The sequence below is a fragment of the Pleurodeles waltl genome, chromosome 6 (genome assembly GCF_031143425.1).
Source record: "Pleurodeles waltl isolate 20211129_DDA chromosome 6, aPleWal1.hap1.20221129, whole genome shotgun sequence".
Classification (NCBI taxonomy): domain Eukaryota; kingdom Metazoa; phylum Chordata; class Amphibia; order Caudata; family Salamandridae; genus Pleurodeles; species Pleurodeles waltl.
This window is the reverse complement of record NC_090445.1, coordinates 469069622-469091376: the sequence shown is the minus strand read 5'-3', so window position 1 is coordinate 469091376 and position 21755 is coordinate 469069622. Positions and strand designations below refer to the sequence as shown.

Genomic DNA, 21755 nt, shown 5'->3' with positions numbered 1-21755 from the left:
CGAGTCACGCAGACCAGCAAAGCACGCATGGCTTGTGCCAGTTGTCACATGAAACTGCTTTCTTGCTAAGAGCCACAAATGGGTTTATTTGTTGCCAAAATGCAGCTTTAAAATTACGGACAAATGCCCTCAGTAATACACCCAATAACGGACAGCCTCACAAAATAACGAACTGTCCGTGTATTTGAAGGGCAGGTGGTCAACCCAGGGAGCACTCCACGTGACAGCAGAGGCCAGAATAAGGTCCCTCGATGTTTATAAACACGTATCGCAAGCACGTGAACGGAGATGACCGGCTGAGGGGCCCACCACAGCCAATAGCCTCGCACCATGCACCCGGAAAAGGCGTCACCTTGTGTAAAAGGGGCGTGCGCGCTTCCTGAATGCGTGGCTATTGGGCGGGAGGCGTGCTTACAAGCAGAGTGATGGAGCGTGTTGTGCGCAGCACAATTGATTTTATGTAGGTTTTATTTTGCACGTAGTGTTTATTAGAACTGCTTTCTGCCCCCTTCCACCACAGAGGAGAATGGTAGGGAGAGGAAGAAACTGAAAGACTGCCTAAGGCTTTCAGAAGGAGGGAAGTGCGACGAATCTGTTGGGGAGCAGAAGCGGCGTGGGCGGAATAGGATCTGCGTCACCTGGTGAGTTTTTTTATTTATTTATTACCTGGTGAGTTCTGTATTTTGGGCGTACCAGGACGAAAGCGCGGCGCATGGTCGCGCTGGAGAGCATCGACCACCGCATTTTAGCTCTCTTCCCTCCAACAGCTTTCGTAAGTCATGGACGCCGTTAAAGAGCACTACAGGTGGTCCTGCTACAGAGATCTTACATGCACGCCCCCACACTCGTTAGTAACGTCAGGTGAGTTCAGTTGAATACCAGTACCAGAGTCGGACCGGATACAAGGCAGTCAGGCAATGCCCGAAAGACTGGACCGATAGTCTGTTTATTTGGCTGTTAATTGTGGGCCTGTTTTATGGTCTGTGGGGATTATTTTTTTATTGTGGATCTACTTGATATTAAAATATACATTGCCTGCAGCAAGCACTATTGCATGTAGTCTCCCGTACTGTAGGAAAGTGACTTCTTTCTGGCATGGTTACCCCCACTTTTGGCATGTTTGTCAGTGTGTTTAACTGTCTACTGGGATCCTGCTAATCAGGAGCTCAGTAGTGATGCTCTCGCCCTTAAATTATGGTTACAGGATACTGGCAGGGCTCCAAAAATCCACTCCCATTGGCAAGTCTTATTTGATCAGGTCAGCTATTTTTAACCTTTCTAGGAGTTGACTCTGAACAGGTGTTCTGTTCAGTTGAAAAGTGGAGGGGCAATAAAAGATGTCTTAAAATCTTGTTCTTATGTCACATTTGCACTGTGTTCAGAGACAAGGCCAAAAGTCAGTTTTATTTGCAATTAATTTTCCTTCTGACTTCAGAGTTCCAGGACTTTGTAAGGTGAACTGTGTGACCTGCTGATAAGCATGTAAAAAGGATAGGGGTGTCAGGCTTTCCCTATCCCACAACAATTAAATGACTAAGTCAACTGAGCAAACATTAAAACAAATATTTCAGTAGTTGGGAAAGCCCTTTTTTATATTTCGGTAATGAAAAACATATTTGAATAAGATGAAAACAAATCATAATACTTTACCTGTTGATGTCCAAAGGATATGTTTCCTGTAACCCGGTTTTCAAAGATTGTAAATGCACAATATCGTTTTCTCAGTAAAGCTGCAAGTTAGTGGAGAGATTTTTAGACAGTTCTTGGAAAGTTACTTTGTGTAGATGACAATATGTTACCACATCATGGTATAGTAATTAAAATTGAGTGTTTCAACAAACTGAGAAACACTCCTGCCCTGATAGTAAACTAAAAGAAGTCTGAGGTTATGTGGGCTAGACGTCATGGGTATGTGGGCTAGATTCTTGTGATGCATGCAGCAAACTTTAGTCTAATTAAACAAAAGAGATTTTTTTTTTTGTACTGCAGAAACGCCGAGCTCACATATTTGAAGGTGCAATCATATGTGAAAATGAAGAAAAAGGCGATTCTGTAAACTATTTGCGTACATCACACAATTTGAGACGCGTGTACATGCCAAGCACATTACAATTAGGTCAAGTAGATTATTTAAGTTACTTGACCTTCAGGACTAGTAACCTTTTTATGATTTTTCGAGCCCTGACTGGTAACCCAGTATTTTACCCAAAATTGGCATGCCGGTGCCCCCTTAAAAGTCCCTAGCTTATGGTGCCTAGGTACCCATGACATTGGGGTTCCAGGGGATCCCTAGAGGCTGCAGCATTTCGTTTGCCACCCATAGGAAGCCCATGCAAAGGCTTCTGCAGGACTGCCATTTCAGCCTGCGTGAAAAAGTGCATGCACCCTTTCACTGCCATTTACACTGCACCAGGTCACTTATAAGTCAGCCCTATAGCAGGCCCAATCAGCCCTCAGGGCAGGGTGCATAGTAATATTGTGTAAGGGCACCCCTGCACTAACAGAGGTGCCCCCATGACCTCCAGGGTCATTTCCTCATACTCTGTGGGTGCCGTTTTACGCATGTAGTGGACATAGGTCACTACCTATGTCCATCTACATAATGGTAACTCTGAACATAGGCATGTTTGGTATCAAACATGTTGGAATAATACCCCAATGCTTTTGCAAGCATTGGTTGTATGGTGCCATGCACTCTGGGGGCTCCTTAGAGGACCCCCAGTATTGCCATTCCAGCCTTCAAAGGTTTTCCAGGCAGCCCCAGCAGCTGCCACCTCTCAGACAAGTTTCTGCCCTCCTGTTGCTTAAGCAGCTCAAGCCCAGGAAGGCAGAACAAATGATTCCCTTTGGGAGAGGGGTGTTAAACCATCTCCCTTTGGAAATAGGTGTTACAGGCTTGGAAGGGGTAGCCTCCCCAAGCCTCTGGAAATGCTTTGAAGGGCACAGATGGTGCCCTCCTGGCATAAACCAGTCTACACCGGTTCAGGGACCCCCCAGTACCTGCTCTGGCACGAAACTAAGGGAAGGGAAGTGACCACCCCCCTGTCCATCCCCACCCCAAGGGTGGTGCTCAACTTCTCCAGAGGGTCCCTGGGTGTTGCCATCTTGGGTTCCAAGTTGAGTTGGCAGGGCACTCTGGGAGCATCTGAGTGGCCAGTTCCAGCAGGTGACGTCAGTGCCCTCCCCTGATATGTGCTTACCTGTTAGCTGACCAGTCCCCCTTTCAGGTCTATTTAGGGTCTCTCTCTCTTGGGTGGTTCTTCATATTCGGATTGCAAGACTCCAGCAAGAATCTTCTGCATCCTTTGCTTCACTTTTTTTTACAGAAGAAACTGCATCTGGACCCTCCAGGAACTCTGCAAACTGCAACAAAGAAGCAAAGATCACTTCTGCAACATTGTATCTTCAGCTCCTGCCAGCAACTGCAATTGTTTCCCAGACATGCAGCCTTGGAGGACAGCCTGTCTTCAGCCTGCACCAGAAGAACAAAGGAATCTCCATTGGAGTGAAGGAGTTACTCCCCTGCTGCTTCAGCAGGCACCTCTCTGGAACGACGACCGGTTGTGTGGGACCCCTCTCCTGATGAGCTGCATGGATCCTGAATCACAGGTGGTGGACTGAAGTGGTCCCTGCGGTCCTGATGTCCAACTTTAGTGGAGGTCAGAGCTTGACTCCCCACGCAAGACAGTACCCCGGTGCACTGCTTGTTTTGCATTTGCCAAGGATCGTTGGGTATCCTTCCACAAAGTTCTTTGTGCACTGTGCAGCTTTGGCCCCCAGCACTCTCTTGCGACACACAGCTTCTTGCGTGGTTCTCCAGCGGCATGGGACCCTATGTCGTTGTGCTGCATGGGCCTCCTTTTGCACCTTCTTTGTCCCGTGCTGTGGGACTCCTGTGTGCGCTGCTTGGTCTTCTGAGGGCTCTCCGAGTTGCTGAGAGCCCACTCTGACTCCCACCTCCTGGGTAGAGCCCACCAGGTCCCTCCTGGTCCCGGGCAGCACCATTTTCCACTAACTGTGAGTTTTGCATGTGCCAAGAGTTGTTGGCAGAATCTAGCGATGCAAACCAGACTGCAATCATCCATCTGGCGTGGGACATCTTCTGCACCAACCAGGCACCCTCATCCATATTCTTGGGTGCAGTACTGACTGTTGTTGTTCACCGGTGGTTCTTCTTTTGCACCTTCTTCCAGGTTAGCAGGGGCTCCTGTTCCCCCTGGAATCTTCAGTGCTTCTTGGACTCAGTCCCCTTCTTCCACAGGTCTTCAGGTCCAAGAATATATACATTACAAGTGGCCTAGATTTTTAGAATACTTGAATCAACATAGTCTTAAATCAAACATGAGGTTTGTGTGCTGTGCACATACTGAAAGCACATATTTGGAGGTCCTCCTATATGTGATAATGAAGAAAACGGAAATTCTGAGAAATAACATTTTTGCTTAAGATCATGTGATTTGGTTAAGTGGGTAAGGTGGGATGGATCATAGATAACTAACATACAGCAGAGAGCAGCTCTGTCTGTGGGGTTGTGGAGTGAGGCAGGGTGCTCCCTTTCTGGTTTTCCTCTTTAAGAAGGCTCCCTTGAACCAACGAGCTGACGAGCTGTGGTTGAGCACCTGCGTGCCAGTGAGTGGTACATAAACCTGAGAGGACTTTTGGCAGCAATTCCAGCAAACTCAGACAAAGCTGCTCACTGCTGATGAAGGGCTGTACCCAGAAACACGTGTCCAGAGATTTACAGCACTTGCTGCACAAACTAAGGTGAAAAACTACAGTTTACTTGTTGGATAAAAAACAAATTTTGACTGCAATTACCATTATGCATTGGGGCTGACTGCATGCTGCTCCCTTTCTGGGTTTCATGTTGACAAACATATTTACTTCAACTGAGTAATTTTACATTTGGGCTTAAAATAAAAAAAAACGATATGATTTAATATGATACCTAATCAATAAACATAACTTACTAGGGGATATTGTAAGTTAAAAAAAAACATGGCTCTGAATCCGGACATAGGATTTATTTATTTATTTATATATATATATATATATATATATATATATATATATATATATATACACTATCACAATGTTTACTTCAGACTTGAAGATGGTAAGGCTTACTATAGAGATGACAGATTTATTGTCCGCCGTTAAAATGAATTAATCATGCTCTATAATAGTGGTCTTCAAACATTGTAATGCCACCACTCCATGTAAAAACATTTTGTCACAACTTTTAAAGAAAATTGGCAACTCTATAATTAATAGTTCAAATATTGCTGAAATACTAAGATCTGCCTTTTCAAAAATGCAGTCAGGTTCATGATTGCTAACCGTCTACAGAGAGCCTGGTCTCTCTACAGTGTAAAAGTATCCACAAAATGGGGGTGTGAAACTTGAAGATCATCTGGAGAACCAACAGGGCATGAGTGATATGTTATGATCACCTTTTTACAGGGTGAATTTCTGCTGCTCTTCTTTCACTAAAACACAGCACTGTTTTCAGCATGATGCTTCCTTTGGCGAGGACCCAATTGACCCATTTGATCCGTCCACAACCCGCAAAGGGTTTGCACCTCCCACCCATTTTTTGAAACCTCTCTCCTAGAAGTTATTTTCAGAGTGATGACCGCAGGAAAGACTTTCGTCATGCAGTGTTTACAAAATAGTTTAGTTCCAGGAGTTACTACTACCAGAGATATATCCGTGGAGTACAAAATTATGTAAATCCCTTGTCTGTACCTATTGGTCAATAAAGAATGTGCAAACACTGAAATAGCAAAGCGGTCTATAAAAAAGTAGAGGGGATGCAGGTCCTCCCTTTGGTACCCTGTTTATGTGGTGGCAAATTCAAACAGTAAAAAGCACAGCATTACATTATTTGCAGAGGGAATTGGAAGTATACGATTAGGAAACGGGCCCACATGAGTTTGAGTGTAAAAGTTATCTAATGAAATTAAAATTTGAAAGTGTCAATTGGTTATGACTTCGTACCAGTAATCAACCTGTGTCAAAAAAGAGCTAATTGTCACCAACAGCAGGTGACTTTGTATTGTCTCATGTTCTTGCTTCCAAATGGAATGGGGAGGTTGGCGGCTTGATTGAGACGCGGATGCGAAAGAGCAGTCAGCGATTACCGAGGATGGTTGTGTTCTGGTCCTTCTTTATGGCCTTATCTAATTAAATAAAAGCCATTACTTACCATAAATGCATATGTGGTGACGAGCTGAATTTCTCAAATTACCTGCAACACAGCAGGCATGGCATCAGCACCTGCTGTGAACTTTAAAACATAGTACCCATGCAAAAAAAACAAAGTAGGAATGTAAGGCCCACTTTAAAAGAGTGGCGACATGGTGACGCACACTATTCTGAGACATGCTCAGACTTTTAAAGGGTCAGTGTTCCCTGTGTACACATCTATGAGGAGACCTTTGTTTTACAGGCGCAGTAACCATAGTGCTTCTCAACACCCTCATGGGATGGAACAAGTGTTATTGTGGGCGTTTAGTATTTGATTTATTCATGCAGTGACCTGGCACAATTAGACTGATTAACTGCACCAGATCAATTGCATTGCATGAAATACTTTGGGGGCATTGGCCCTACTCACCTTATTAAAGCATTGCAGTCAAACTAGAAAGAGGTAACAACTTTAACATCACTCTTGCAATCACCTGGGCAGCCCAATTTGGTGTGGAAAAAATGGGAGATTTTGACATTTTCTAACAAAAGCGAAAATTAGCCCTTCTGAAGAATTGTTTGGGAGTAGAAGGCAGGGAAAGGTTGAAACACTTATCACCAACACATGAGGAAGATGAAGTGGACAAATATGACAAAGTAATAAGGGAGTTGGATCTAAAATATGAAAAGAAAAATTATTAAGTGGTGGAGCGACACACATTCTTAATGCATGGGCACTTGCCCGTAGAATCTATAGATTACTTTCTGGCAGCCTCAAGACGTTTGCTGACATCTTGCAATTATAACGAGCATTGAGGTCATTGGTTGTTTTCATGCTAACATCAATTTCAAGGGTTGCAGCACTCAATCCAAGTTATATGTGGCTAAGGATGGTTGGTGTTTGCTTGGGTGGATGCATCAAGGAGAGCTGTAAATTATTTTGGATCCTAACCATCCTGATCAGGTGTTGCGAGTGGGGATGAATGAAGAATAAGAGAACAAAATTGAGATGTAGACTGGAAGCTAGCTGGATGTTTTTTGTGACAAACTTGGTCTGTTGAAGAATTTGAGTTACAAGATAAGCTTGTGTAAGAATACTAACGCGGTTACACACAAGGTGCATCCTGTGCTGCCAGCATTGAGAGAAGAATTGAGGAAGGAGCTAGTCAAGTTATGTGCTCAAGGAATCATAGTCAATTGAGGCTTCCAAGTAGTCATAACCAATAGTTCTGCCTTGGAAGGCAGGAGGGGGGGTTGTGGATATGTGTGGATTTGAAAGATTTGATTCAGAACATATGGATTGATCGCCTTCCCAACATTGATGAGATGCTGAGCACATTGAAGGGGGCATTGGTGTTTTTATCCCTGTAATTGTCTTCCGCATATCATCAGATTACCCAGGAAGATTAATCTAAGCCATTGACTTTGTTTGTGACACCAGAGGGGGGTTATATATTTTGTTGCATGCCATTCAGACTACCTTTAGTTTCTGCTGTGTTTCAGAGGGCAATGCATATAATGTTGGGTGAGGTGAAGAAAGTAACATACTTTCAGTGTGACATTCTGATTTATGGGAAGAATTGAAGTGCACATAATCAGGGCTCGAAAAATTCACTCGACCGCATTGGCAAGTCATATTTGATCAGGTCGAGCTATTTTTAATACTTACTCATCCCTTCTGGCAAGTTGACACTGAACAGGTGTTCTGTTCAAATGAAAAGTGGAGGGGAAAAAAAGATGCCTTTAAAAATTGTTCTTATGTCACATTTGCTCTGCGTTCACAGACCGAGGTCAAAAGTCAATTTTTCTTACAATAAATTTTCCTTCTGACTGCAGAGTTCCATGACTTTAGAAGGTGAATTGTGTGACCTGATGCTTCGAATGTAAAATAAAAGGATATAGGGTGTTAGGGTTTTCCTAAGACACAGCATTTAAATGACTAACTCAGCTGCGCAAACATTTCAAAATATATTTCAGTAGTTGTAAAAGCCCTTTTTATATTCCTTTGTGATGAAAAAATATTTTAATAGGATGAAAAATCAAAATACTTTACATGTTGATGTGCAAAGTATATGTTTTCTGAAACCAATTTTCACAGATTGTTAATACACTATATAGTTTTATCAGTAAAGCTGCAAGTTAGTGGCAAGGTTTTTGGACACTTCTTGGAAAGTTAATGTGTGTAGATGACAATAAGTTACCACATCATGTTTTAGTAATACATTTCTTAAAGTTGAGTGTTTAAGCAAACTGAGAAACACTCCTGCCCTGATGGCAATGTTGTTAGTAAACTAAAAGAAATCCTAGGTTATGTGGACTAGACCTCATGGGTATGTGGACTTGATTATTGTGATGCATGCAGCAAACTTTAGTCTACTTAATAAAACAAGCATTTGCAATTTATAACTGGACTTTTCTTGCCACATAAATTGGCCAACCCTGCCTCATATTTTCGTCTTTTCCTTCCATATAATTCCAGTGGCATAGCATATAACTAAAGCACTTCAATTTACCTTCTTCCTCTATCTCCAGCAAAAAATGAAAACATTCCTATCTAGCAGCTTTATAATTGGGAAGAGCTTAATTGAAGCACGCTAACGTGATAATTGAAGGCAAACATGCACTTACAAAATACACGATTTCCACTTGAACACTATAATCAACCCACGGAACACATTGGCCACACGGAAAATAAATATGATTTGTTTTTAAAGCTAATGCCTGCATATGAATAAAATTGTGTCTTTTAATATTCATGTTTACATATTGCTTTACTGGTGTGTGCATGTGGTGTTAGGCTGCAATTATACTGTTTAGGGGTGATTCACTCAGCTTCTGATAACTTTGCTGCTGTCTACAGAGCAATCCAGCCAGCCAGTCTCTTACACTCTTTCATATGGCTGATGCTGTCCTTTCAGGAACACTTGCTAATGTTTCTGCTGTGACAGTTTTTAATATTAATTTGCTGTATTTCAGTGTTTGAGTTAAGAGTAATTCACATCCTTGTCTTTAAAAATGTTTTCTACAACATGATCACATCTCGCTGTTTAAACTTCCATCCTGGCAGCTTGTTTATAGTTTGGAGCGGAAGCACATTTTCACATGTTGGATTTTGCATGCCTAATAAATGATTCTTGTTTTTGCCCACAGTAAATGCGCGAGACAGAAAAATAACTGATTGCTCTTTAACAAAAATTGTTTGTGCCCTGCATCTTAACACACCTGCTAAAAATTGAGCACTGCAAACGTAAAAGCTATTTTAATTTAGTAGACTGGCCTGCACACAGGAGAGCTACTTGCAGGTAGCTGGAGAGCGTTGTTAAGCCTGACAGTGTGTCTACTTCGTAAAACATCAACAAAAAAGGTACGATATTTGGGTGCTCCCTTTTTATATTTGAGAACTGGTAAAATGAAATAAACATACATTTGCTACTGGATGAATAGACTATAAGGCAGACTTTGTGATACTTGGAGATAAAATGCAGAGTTGTTTCCTTTGGTCATTCAGTAACTGACTATAACAGTCATTCCATTAGTGGGAACAATAGGAACTAAAAAAATTTCAAGCTTACGCGTTAAGAATTTTCAATTCTGTTAAGGACACGGAGGCGAGGATTATGCTTCTCTTTCTATGCTTTATTTCCACAGCAGCCAATGAGAGAAGACAATACCAAAAAACTACATATCCCATAAGACAAAGTATACAAAATGACCATAGAGAACATAATATAAAACACCAAGAGGCCATAACACTTCCTCTTTCTTTGCGAGAATACAGCCAGTAAAAGTCACTAATTACAACTTGATCCAATCGGACAAACACAATCCAAAATCCAACGTAGGATCCCCGGAACTGTACTAGATGTAACCATCCTGCTCTGAACATCCTTAGAATGAAGAATTTCAACTCTGATCCACACCTATGAGGAAACAGATAAAACTAGTAATAATATGTGTCATAAAAACATTGCATACAAAATTACATGCATTCGTAAGATTACAGGGTGGGCAAACAATGAGACATCAAAAGAAAAGAGAGTACTTAACTCGTAAGCAGAAGTCTTATTGTCATGGGAGGGATAATCCTCGCCTCCGTGTCCTTAATAGAATTGAAAATTCTTAACGCGTAAGCTTTAATTTTTTTTATTCTATGTCAGGACCGGAGGCTCAGATTATGCTCGTTCAAAGCTGATCCACCACAATCGATGCAATGTCCACAATGGGCTTATGATAGAAGGTCTTAAAAGTAGATTCAGACGACCAGTCTGCCGCCCTCATAATATCCTCCAACCTCATGCCTAAACTAAAGGATTTTGACGCCATAGCTCCACGAACTGAATGGGCTCCAAACATGGAGACATTAATTCCCGCTTCAGAAAGAAGCCACCTGATCCATCTGGCTAGAGTAGCAGCCAACACTGGTTTAAAAGGTTTTTGAATAGCAATCAACAGTTGACCTCCCCGGTCTATACGGAATTTTTCTGTAGCCACTTCATAGGCTTTCAAACATTGAACCACGCACAATTTGGGGTTATGCGGGAAAGCCGGATACGAAGCTGATCTGGTACCCGTCTTTGTACGTTTGGAGATCGAGAAAGTGACTCCCGAAGGAGAAACAATCCTGCCTTGCAGATCAAGGGAACGTACATCCGAAACTCTCTTGCATGAAATGAGGCATAACAAGAGGGTCAATTTGTCAGAGAGTTGCTTATGAGAAAGCAATTCGTTATCTGGCCAAGACGAAATAAACGTAAGAACCACATTGACGTCCCACAAAGAAGTATACTTGGGACGCGGGGGATTCGACAGACGAATACCCCTCATGAGTTTGCAGACAATGTTGTGCTCACCAATCGGTTTGCCTTGAACTGAGGAATGACCGGCGGAAATGGCAGATCGATAATTATTGATAGACCTGAAAGCTAGGCCTGAAGCCGCCAGTGAAGCCAGGAAATTGACCACTAGACTGACATCCGCATTAAAGGGATCGGAACTCCGTTCCGTACACCAATGATTCCATCGTTTCCAAGCCAAAGCATATTGCTTGAGAGTCCCAGGGGACCAGGCCTGGAGGATGAATTTAGAAGCTTGTTCTGAAATGCCTGGCAGGAACCAATGACACCTGAGATTTTCCAAGCTACCAGGCGAAGCTTGCCTTGCACTATCAATGGGTGCGGGGACCCCAGAGGGTCCCGGAGAAGATCTTGAAGAGGAGGAATTAGGAGAGGGAAATCGCACAGAAGATCGAGCGCCAAAGGAAACCATGCCTGAGCCCTCCAAAGAGGAGCAATCAACACAATCTCTGTTCCCAGCCGACGCACTTGGGCAAGAACTCGAGGAATCATGCTGAACGGAGGGAACGCATATGCTCAATGGGGAGACCAGTCCTGGAGAAAGGCATCGGTGGCCATCACTTCCGGATCTGGTCTCCAACTGAAGAATAGAGGCAGCTGACGATTCAATCTCGAGGCAAAGAGATATATCGAAAGAGGGCCCCATCTGAGGTTGAGAGAGGCAAACACCTCGGGGAGTAGCATCCAGTCGCTGGAATCCCGGAGAAATCTGGAATTCCAATCGGCCACAGTGTTGTGAGTCCCAGGAAGGTACTCCGCAATCACCGATATCCGATGCTGAAGGCAATACTGCCAGAAATCCTTGGCAATGCGGGCTAAGGTCGGAGATCTGGTACCTCCCAGCTTGTTTACATACCTGACCGCGGATATGTTGTCCATCCTCAAGAGAATGCAACAATCCGCTTTCAGAGGAGACACACTGCGTATTGCGAAAGAACCGGCCAGAAGCTCCAGGCAGTTGATGTGGAGGTGGAGTTCCTCCTCCGACCAGCGGCCCCCGGTAGTCCCATCCCCGCACCGGGCTCCCCAGCCCCATCTGCTGGCATCCTATTCCAGAATGACATCTGGGGCAGAACCGAAGATGGCTCGCCCATTCCATGCCTCCATGTGCTCTAACCACCAGGTTATCTCCGAGTGGGCCTCCGGATTCAGAGGGACCAGATCTGTGTAAGGCAAGCCATTCTGAAGATGAGAGATCTTGAGCCGTTGAAGAGTTCTGTAATGTAGGGGACCCGGGAAAATTGCCTGGATCGAGGATGATAAAAGACCCACCATCCTGGCTAAGTTCCTCAAGGACACCATCTGTCTGGAAAGAAGTAGACGCAACTCCTTCTTGATATTGCGCACTTTCAGAGGAGGGAGGAATAACTGAGCTGACACCGAGTCTATCTTGAACCCGAGAAACTCGATCTGCTGGGATGGATGGAGACAAGACTTGGGTTGATTGATTATGAAACCCAGATCCTGGAGTAACTGGATCGTCCAAGATAAATGGACGTGCAGGCGAAGGGGATCTTGCGCCATAATTATCAGGTCGTCGAGGTATCCTATCAGACGCACACCTCTTGCCCGAAGAGATTCCACTACAGGCCTCGTAACCTTGGTGAAGCACCAAGGAGCGGAGGAAAGCCCAAAGGGAAGAACCTGAAACTCGAAGCACTGGTCTTGCCACAGAAACTGAAGGAAACGCCGATGAGGAGGGAAAATAGGGATACTTAGGTAAGCGTCCTTTAAGTCTAGACGCACTAACCAATCCGCCTCCTGCAGAATGTCCCTGAGAAGATGGATCCCCTCCATCTTGAAATGTCTGTAAATCAACCATGCGTTGAATTCCTTGAGGTTTAGGACTAAGCGCGAACCTCCCCCTTTCTTGTCTACCAACAAGATGGGACTCCGGAAACCCCTGGGATGGGGGACAGCTCTGCAAATAGCACCTTTTTTGAGGAGAGCTTGAACCTCGGAGTCTATGATGTCGATATCTTGACGGGAAAAACGGGGAAGGAGAGGGGGACTTTCCTGAACAGGGGTCTGGTAAAATTCCATTCGGAACCCTTGCACAGTCTGCAACAGCCACGGGTCTCTGGATAACTTTTGCCATTCTGCCAAACAGGATTGAACCCTGCCCCCAAGAACCACCAATGACTGCTGTATTAGTCTCACCTGAAGTGGCGTGATCCTGGGCGTCTCCCTGTTGAGCTCTGGACAAAGACTTGCGGAAGCGACCTCTACCTCCACGGGGACGCGTGGGGTAGAAGGTAGAGCTTGCTTGCTGCTCCCTGTAGAAACCGCGCCCTCTGGAGAGGGCCTCGAGACGAGGGCCTTGATAGAAGGATCGGCCAGACGAACACCCCCGCAGGCGTCCGGCCCTCTGAAAAAGAGTCTCTTTAAACACCTTTTTTAGCGACAGCTGCGCCTTGTCCATGGTGTTGAAAGTCGCAGCAAACTTTGCCAAATCCTTGATGAAAGGAGCCCCAAACAGAAGTCCCTGGGCCACCGGACCCGCCTCTGAAGATGCGAGCTCCGTAAGCTGAGGGTCAATTCGCATGAGGATAGAACGCCTCCTCTCTGTAGACAAAGCCACATTGGCATTACCCAAATGGCATATGGCCCGTTGAGCCCATCCAACCAGGATGTCAGGATCAATAGGGGATTGCGACTCCTTGGCCACGTAAGCCATCTCTAAAATCTTGGCTAGAGGACCCGAGAGGTCAAGAAGCTTGTCCTGACAAGCGCGCCAAGCTCGGTCGAGACCCTTTTTTGGATCTTTCGCCCATTTCTTCAAAAAGGTGACCATAGTTGGGTCCACCTCTGGCGTATCCGTAACCTTTCCCTCCAGTTCAGGGCGAGGGCATTCCGACCGAAGCCGGGACCTTACCTCCTTGTCAAAACTAGCCCTGATATGCTTTTGGAGGTATTCAGCCACCTCGGGCGGAGGAACCCAGCTGGAAGAGCGAGGGTGGACTATCTCTTCTGGGCTGAAGGTCAGCACTTTAGGAGCTTTGGTAGGAGGGGCCTTGGAAGACTCCGACTTCTTGCGCTTACCCGCGCTTGACTTGGGACCCAGATCCTCCTCAGAATCAGATCCTGAGATTTAGTGGATGACTGGTCCGAATCCGAACTGAAAGCTTCTTGAGCCTGGGAAAAACTGTACCCATGGTCTTCTTGAATGGACAAAGCCAATTTTTTGAAAATATCAGAATGAGGCCAAGATTTTGCCTTCGCCTTACCCTTAGAGGTAGAAGGCTGGTCTGAGAGAGCCTCCTCAGATGACGCAATAGGGGGTAACCAACCCTTCTGGCGCGCAAAACTCTCAAAATGGACCGTGAGGGGGCCCAAAGCCCTCTCCGGAGCACTATTTATGGACATTTGTACTGTATTGCCCAATGCGCCAGCCAGCGTCTCATCAAACAAGGGGAACTGATCCCCAAAATATTCTTCATCTTCATAAGAATATGAATGGGCCATCTTGAAACCGCCACGCAGGGAACGTGGATTCAGACAAATTTCAATCACGTAACAGACGTGAAATAGGGGTAGCCAAAGACTACAGTCAGGGGGAGTGCGCACCCCAGCAGGCTGAAAGCAGTAGAAAAAATTCCTTTTAAACTGCTGAAATTTAATTTTTGAGTGTGGAGGGAGCCAGCCTGCAGCACTCCAGGCAGCGCCTAATTTAATTGTACAGCCCTGGTCAGGGTGAGACCACAGGGCGTCGGGGAGTAACAATAGGGCGCTCCGACAGAACAAGGAGGCTAAAGAAGGCAAGCAAAACCTTTGAAAACCCAAGCGCAGGCGAGATCCGACGAGATAAATCGATCGCGTCTTTCCGTTGCACTGACAGCGCGTCTAAAGAGGACGGTCATCAGGGCAACGAGAAAAGCGCGGGCGCGTGAGGGAGAAAACGCGGGGAGAACGTGCTAAGCGCCTGCTGCCAGATCGCCTCACCGGAGCCCCATAAGTCGGACGAGCCGACACTCCCGCTCCACAAAAGGAAATAGAATGAGCGGCGCGCGCTGACAAAAACAATAAGCCACAAAGCAAGAACCAAAGGAGAGTACTTAGCTGACTTTGGAAGCAGCAAAGAAAGAGGAAGTGTTATGGCCTCTTGGTGTTTTATATTATGTTCTCTATGGTCATTTTGGTTACTTTGTCTTATGGGATATGTAGTTTTTTGGTATTGTCTTCTCTCATTGGCTGCTGTGGAAATAAAGCATAGAAAGAGAAGCATAATCTGAGCCTCCGGTCCTGACATAGAATTGAGACATCCTGATGAATTCTGAGCGCTATGAAAAACAAGTTATCACAACTCGTCTCTGTAAAGCCAGTATTTTTTACTTACGGATGCCTTCTTATTCATAATTTTCAATTATAACAACGTCATGTTTTATATTATGACTGCCACTGTTTTGTTCGAAGATGTACTAAATAACTTCTTAAAGGTTTAATACTTTGGGTAAATGAAGAAATGCTGAGTAAATATTACCACTTCGCGTTTCATTTACCAAACATTTCTTCTTATTATAACTTAATTTAGATCCAGACAGCTGGATGTGAAAATTATTGCCTTTTCCTACCTGCTTGCTGCCTAAGCTTCAGCTCATTTCACAATTCCCTTCTAGACTCCTCAGTTTAGACTAAACTTTAGTGCCCTTCTCATTTAAAAAAAACGGTCCTCATCCCCAGCCGCCTCACCTACCCAATGAATGTTTTAGCCTGCAAAGTAAAGAAGACCCCCAAGCAGCCATAAGGAAACCAGTCACGAACAGCGTGGTAGGGCAACTCTGGATTCCGTTTAAGAGCAAAGTTGAGATCTGGATAAACGGCGTGAGAAAGAGAAGGCGTTCCACATTTCAAATTCATTATTTTTTTTCATCTGACAAGCAATGTGAAACACGGAAAGAAGTGAGGGTTGGGTAACTGCCACGAACACTAGTAGGGGCAGAGCTAGGAATAATAAACAGCAGCAAGGCAGCTCTCCTTCAGGGCATTGTGCAAAGGGGGAGGGTCATGGACAGTCACAGCTTGTGCAATGCCGCCCCCTAAAATGGTGTCCAAGAATTTAGGGACTGGGATCGATGGCTACTCCATGTATAAAGTTAAAACTCAGGCTTCCACTGAGACATAGGTACAGCCGTGACTAGGAAACTACAAGCCCACTTGACAGTATACAGCCTCTGTTTAAGAACCAGAAGGGAACATTCTCCCATTTCACTACCCTGGGCTTCCGACCCTTTGTTCCTCCTCACCATTCGTCCCCAGGAACGGCTCTCCCGATTCCCTGCCTCTCTCACCCATAAGATGAAGGTATAGACAGGTGATAACCAGTTTGCTCTGCAGTCGGCTGGAAGGGAGCACCATGCTGTGAGCTCTTGTGCCCTGGAAAACAGAGCTCTAACTCCAGTACTCCTCTGCCCGTGACTGTCAGCGTCGCCAACAAACTGCTCACAGGCTCGGGCAGGCTCCGCAACATTCAGCAGTTTCCTGAAGAGGCAACCTAAACACATAACTAGGGCAATGCTGCACGAAGAGACACACAAAACACATGTAATTCCATCAAAGAGGTAGAAAACAAACCCCACTGGACTTTTCTTGCGACACAAACTGAAACTAAGAAGTAAAACAGCTGATATAAGCAAGCCAATTTAAAGTGCCACAGCCGCCGAGAGTGTGTTTGCAACGGAGAGACGCGAAAGGAAAATGAGTTAGAGCTGTTAGCGCAATCGTGCTGTGTTTTTTTTATATTTACAATGCTATGTAAAATGCAGCGTGATCGCGCTGCGTGGAAAATAAACAAATAAAGTAGTCCGGACCTCAGGCTGAAAACTTCGAGCCTCGTATGTTTTTAGTAGTTTACCAGTGCTGTGTAGGTGGGCTAAACACCGGAAAAGGCACGATGTATGCATGCCTTTCACAAATGAAAGCAAGCGGATTTTAAAAGGCAAGCCCACGAACCAATGTAAGTGACTGACAGCACATGGGTGTGGTTTGAAGCCCAAAGAGAGATTACAGAATGGACGGAGCGCTTTGCGCTCGCCCATTAAAAATAGTTTTTTTTGTACTGCAGAAATGCTGAGCTCACATATTTGAAGGTGCAATGTAAGAATTAAGAAAAAGGCGACTCTGTAAACTATTTGCCTAGCATCACACAATTTGAGACCTGTTTAAGGGTCAAGTACATTACAGTTAGGTCAAGTAGATTATTTAAGTTACTCAACCTGCAGGTCGAGTAACAGTTTAATGATTTTTCGAGCCCTGATAATGACACTGAATAGGTACCTGGACATTCTCAATGAAAATGATTTTACTGTCAAAGCAAACAAATGTCATAGTGGTATGTTTAGTGCATAGTATTTGAGTCATCATAGTGATTGTAATGCGATAAGACGTAAGGAAAGTTTGGTGAACTCAATTCTGGAAGCACTGAGCCCTAAGGATAAGGAACAACTTAGTTCATTTTTTGGAACAGTGAAGTACTATGCAAAACGTATTGCTAGCTTTCCGAAAAGACCAACAATATGTGGAGAGTTACGAAGAATAATTTGAAATTCGTCTAGTGTGATGCATATGAAGATAAATTTGTGAAATAGAAAAGTGAAATTTCAGTAGCTCCATGTCTAAAACCTTTTAACACCAAGTTGCCTACGATCATGAAGACTGATGCGAGTAACCATGGTTTGGATGCAGTCTTGATGCAAGTGAACATGGGCCAGGAAGTGATTGTGATGTACACGTCTTGAACATTGAGACAAGCTGAATATTCTTATTCATTGATTGAGAAAAAGTTGCTAGCGTGTTATTATGGGATTACACATTTCCAGCAGTATGTGTTGGTTTTCCCTAAGATCAGACCACAAACATTTAGTAGACATTTTCAGAACTAGGGGGCTGGAAGAGCTGCTCGTCGCATCGCAAGATGGTTATTCAGACTGCAGGAATTTCTGTTTAATATGGAATACTAGTTGAGAGTCAGGAATGTCATGGTGAATTGATTATAGCGTGTACTTTTGCAAGAAAAGGGAGTGCTGAGATAAAGGAAGAGTGTGCGGTATCTAGTGTGACGGAGATTACAGTATGTCTCAGGAGGTGTGTATGAAAGAAACAGAATCTGATGAGGTTCTGAGAAAAGTGATGCAATTTGTGAAACAAGGTTGGCCACACCAGAGGAATTGAGAGGATGCGTTGAAATCCTATGAGGCTATTACGTATGAGTTATATGTTCATGATGGTGTTCTCAGAAGGGGTGATGTGTTGATAGTACCTTCTATGCTTGGAGTCATGGAGTTAGCTCACAAGGGGCATATCGTTTTTTTCAATTATATTTATTGAAGCAACTGTGTTGTCCTTAAAGAGGCATGAATTGCAATCATTAGGATGAAAAAACACAACACTATTATTATTGTGACCAGAAATGAGATGAAAAGTTTCAACGTCATGTCAATCTAGTGAATCTAAAATCCCTACCTGCACTGCAAAAATCTACACGAGAGCAATAGCAGTGTTAGCCCTAATCTGCCCATTCTAGTCTCTGCAGGGAAGACCCATCCCCTTACCTGAATAATAAGCGGGGTTGCCTGTTGGCAGCCCTCCCAGGTGGTTGGAGTGATGAGGCCAAGTGTAGCAAAGCTGCAACTACAGCAGTGGTTCCCAAACATTTTCGACCCACGGCTCCCTTGATCTATTGGCCACTGGCTGCGGCTCCCCATTATGTTACTTTTTGTTGGCGGGTGGGGGATGTAAGCCTGGCCTAGGGAGTACATCCATTTTTCTCCCTGAAAAGAATTGGGATGACGCCAATGAAGGTATTGTAATTCTATATATAACTGTAAAAAATAAAAATGTAACAGTTGTTTAATTACAGCATGCATAGGGTTTTTTAGTAAGGGGAAAATATTGGTTGACGTAACCCTAGTAAAATGGGCAGGTCTTATTTTTATGTAGTTATAACATAACTGTTTAAATATTGTGAAATGTAGAATTCCTTTAGTTGTGTTTAACCACCAGAGGGCGCTCAAGGACAAAATTAAAAAAGAGCTGCTACAACTGAGTAGTTTTATTTTGTACGAACTGGCCCAAGGGCTATAAATAGCTCAGTGGTTCCCAAACTGTGTGCGGCGCCCCTGGCTAGTTTTGATGGCGCACCAGCGAGCCGCGGCGCACAGATTGGGAACCACTGAACTACAGGCTACAGCATAAGATGGCTGGCTGTAAATTTCCCCTCTAACCTGGTTAGGGGCAGCTTGTTGTTTTATAATAAAACATGTTGCTCTGAGAACTGCCTTGACGTGATATTTTCTATGTAGGGTAGACATTGTACTGTTTGGGCTGGCTGTACTCGGTAAACAATCATGGACCGCCTCATACAGCCTTGGACTGAGAACAAGGTGAAATGTTATGCAACAGACCTAATAACAAATTCTTCATGGCAGGGCAGCTGAAACAAAATTAATAAACATCACTACTAAAATGAAGCTTTTGCTAAAATAATAAAAATGAATAGATGAAATGAATCTGGGTAAAAGGGCACAGGAAACTGCTGTAGAACTAAAATAAAAGTGCCCATGCAATGCACTAAAATACCCCCACAACACTATTGTAACAGCTATATGTACAAAAATAAATATCCATAAGATATCCAGCTACAGAGACTTAAGCATTGTCCAGTTGACACATTAGTGAGTATGTTTAGAAAATGATGATTATGAAATATATCCAAAAGTTTTTTTTAAATGTATGCGTGTCAGACATAGTTTAGGGGCCTCTAGGGAAGCAGGAGCTACTGGGTAGTAGCAGTGGAGGCTGAGGTCATTGGTCTCTGATGTCCCTTGGTCCGACCAACCATGGCTCTGGAAACTGGGCCAAATGCAGTCCCTTCAGCATTTGACTTTCAGTGGTAGCAGTGGCAAGTAGTCACAGACTTCTATTGGAGGTAGTGTGGAGTTAGCATACTGAGAATTCAATACAACCAGCAGCACAATGTCCAAACCATTGCTTTACTTTAGTAAAAGAAAAGTACCTTAGGTTACACACTTACAACTTAATACTTCACACTACATATAAGTTGCAATTCTTGTACTAGCATTTGGGTTGCTGTGCCTTGTATTCTACCAAGCCTCACCCTTTCTCAGGTGTCCCCCACTCACTCTTTCCCCACAAGTCCCCCTTTGAGTGGGTCTCCCCAGGGTTTGAGTGTCCCTGGTGCATGTATCAAGACGTTGGTGCAGATTACCTTAGAGTTTAGTTTTAGTGCTCAGTTCTCAAGCAGTTCTCTGCTCTTTTACTGTCTCACGACATCATATGCCTAAGGGTCCACTTTTTCAGCATGTAGCGTGGACTCGCACGTGTCTTGCTTCACTTATGCTTCTGGAAGAAATATGCACCAGCTCCAGGCTCAGCCCGTGGTCTGAGAGAGGATGACAGCAGGAATCGCCATCCAGCATCCGGACCCTCTGGCAATTCTGGACCCTCTTTTAGGCTGCCGGTGAGGTGCAGGAGGTGGTCACCAAGGTCACAGATCACAGCGGCACAGGCAGCTTATTAGGATGTCAGTTGCAGTAGCCCAGGACACCTCGCACACAGGCTTGAATGTCACAGAACAATTCACTGAGGCACAATATGCTGGTGGTAGCACACTTTGTTTTGCATGCAAACTTCTCAATGGTGCTCTCTGCCTGGGGTACAGACCTCTTCATGGTATCATGCTCTACCTTGAGCACAAGCTTCTTGATGGTACATACTTTGCCTCGGGCACATTTCTTGATGAAGTCACGTTCTGCCTCCGGCACAAAGTTCCCAGTGGGCGACAATAGCTGACCATGTTTCCTTCCTGCAACTGTTTTTTCAGATACACTGCTTCCACAAGTTTCAGGGCATGCAGATAACTTGTCTCAGTTTTCCTTCGGGTGGCGTTCCCACACGGCACCAAGTGTCAAACTGCCTTTATGCTGCGAGTCAGTCACACTTCTACAGGGTTGGCAGGCCCCTTCTCTCTCTCAACAGCAGGTTGGCTTTGAGGTGCCTTGTGCCAGAGAATCCACTTATTCCTGCAAGTCCAGACTCTAAGCATTGTCCCCCAATCTGTGGGAGGCTTGCTGTCAGGCAAGCACAACCTGTAGTTGTGCAGTAGGCTCAGGGTATTCTTTAGTTGTAGAGAACTTGGAACTGGAACAAGTGGGTTATTAGCTCCCCGTTATAAGCAGGTGAAACAGAATGTGCATTTTATGTCTAAACATTCAGAACCAGTGTGGGTTGGTTCTCTTCATCTGCCCGTAGTTCTTCCAACAGCCACACTGATGATGATTAGGAACAAGCCAAAAAGCTCACCTCAACTAAAGGATCCTTCTCACCTTGAACAAAAGAAACTGCAGTCCAACACTTCTCCCCCACCACCTACCAAATGGCAATGTTACAGGAATACTATGCAGCAGCCTCTTCCAACTAAACACCTAATCAAATTTCTAATGAAACCCTATCTCCTCTTTCCCCACTTTGGTTTCCGACTTCAAATTTCAGAAATATTAGCAATACACTTCAATTGTGTGGGGGAAAAAAACATCCCCTTCATTTTGTGCACAGGGACAGGCGGGGGCTTCCAAAATGCCACCCTCAGGACTCTATTACTCTGGGTCATTTGTGCGCATGCTGCATGCACCACACATGCAACATATGCACACTAGGGATGTTAGCACAAGGCTATGGTGGTTTGCTCTCACTTAGACC

General features: G+C 44.5%; 1 long non-coding RNA gene across 5 annotated transcripts in view; it reads left to right on the top strand.

Annotated features, from left to right (window-relative positions):
- The first annotated feature begins 389 nt into the window (after positions 1-389).
- LOC138299907 (uncharacterized) overlaps positions 390-21755 on the top strand; it is a 770123-nt gene continuing 748757 nt past the window's right edge. For all 5 annotated transcript variants that reach the window (XR_011204848.1, XR_011204850.1, XR_011204851.1 and 2 more), the window contains exon 1: positions 390-641. This is a non-coding gene — a long non-coding RNA (uncharacterized lncRNA). The remainder of the gene's footprint in view (positions 642-21755) is intronic.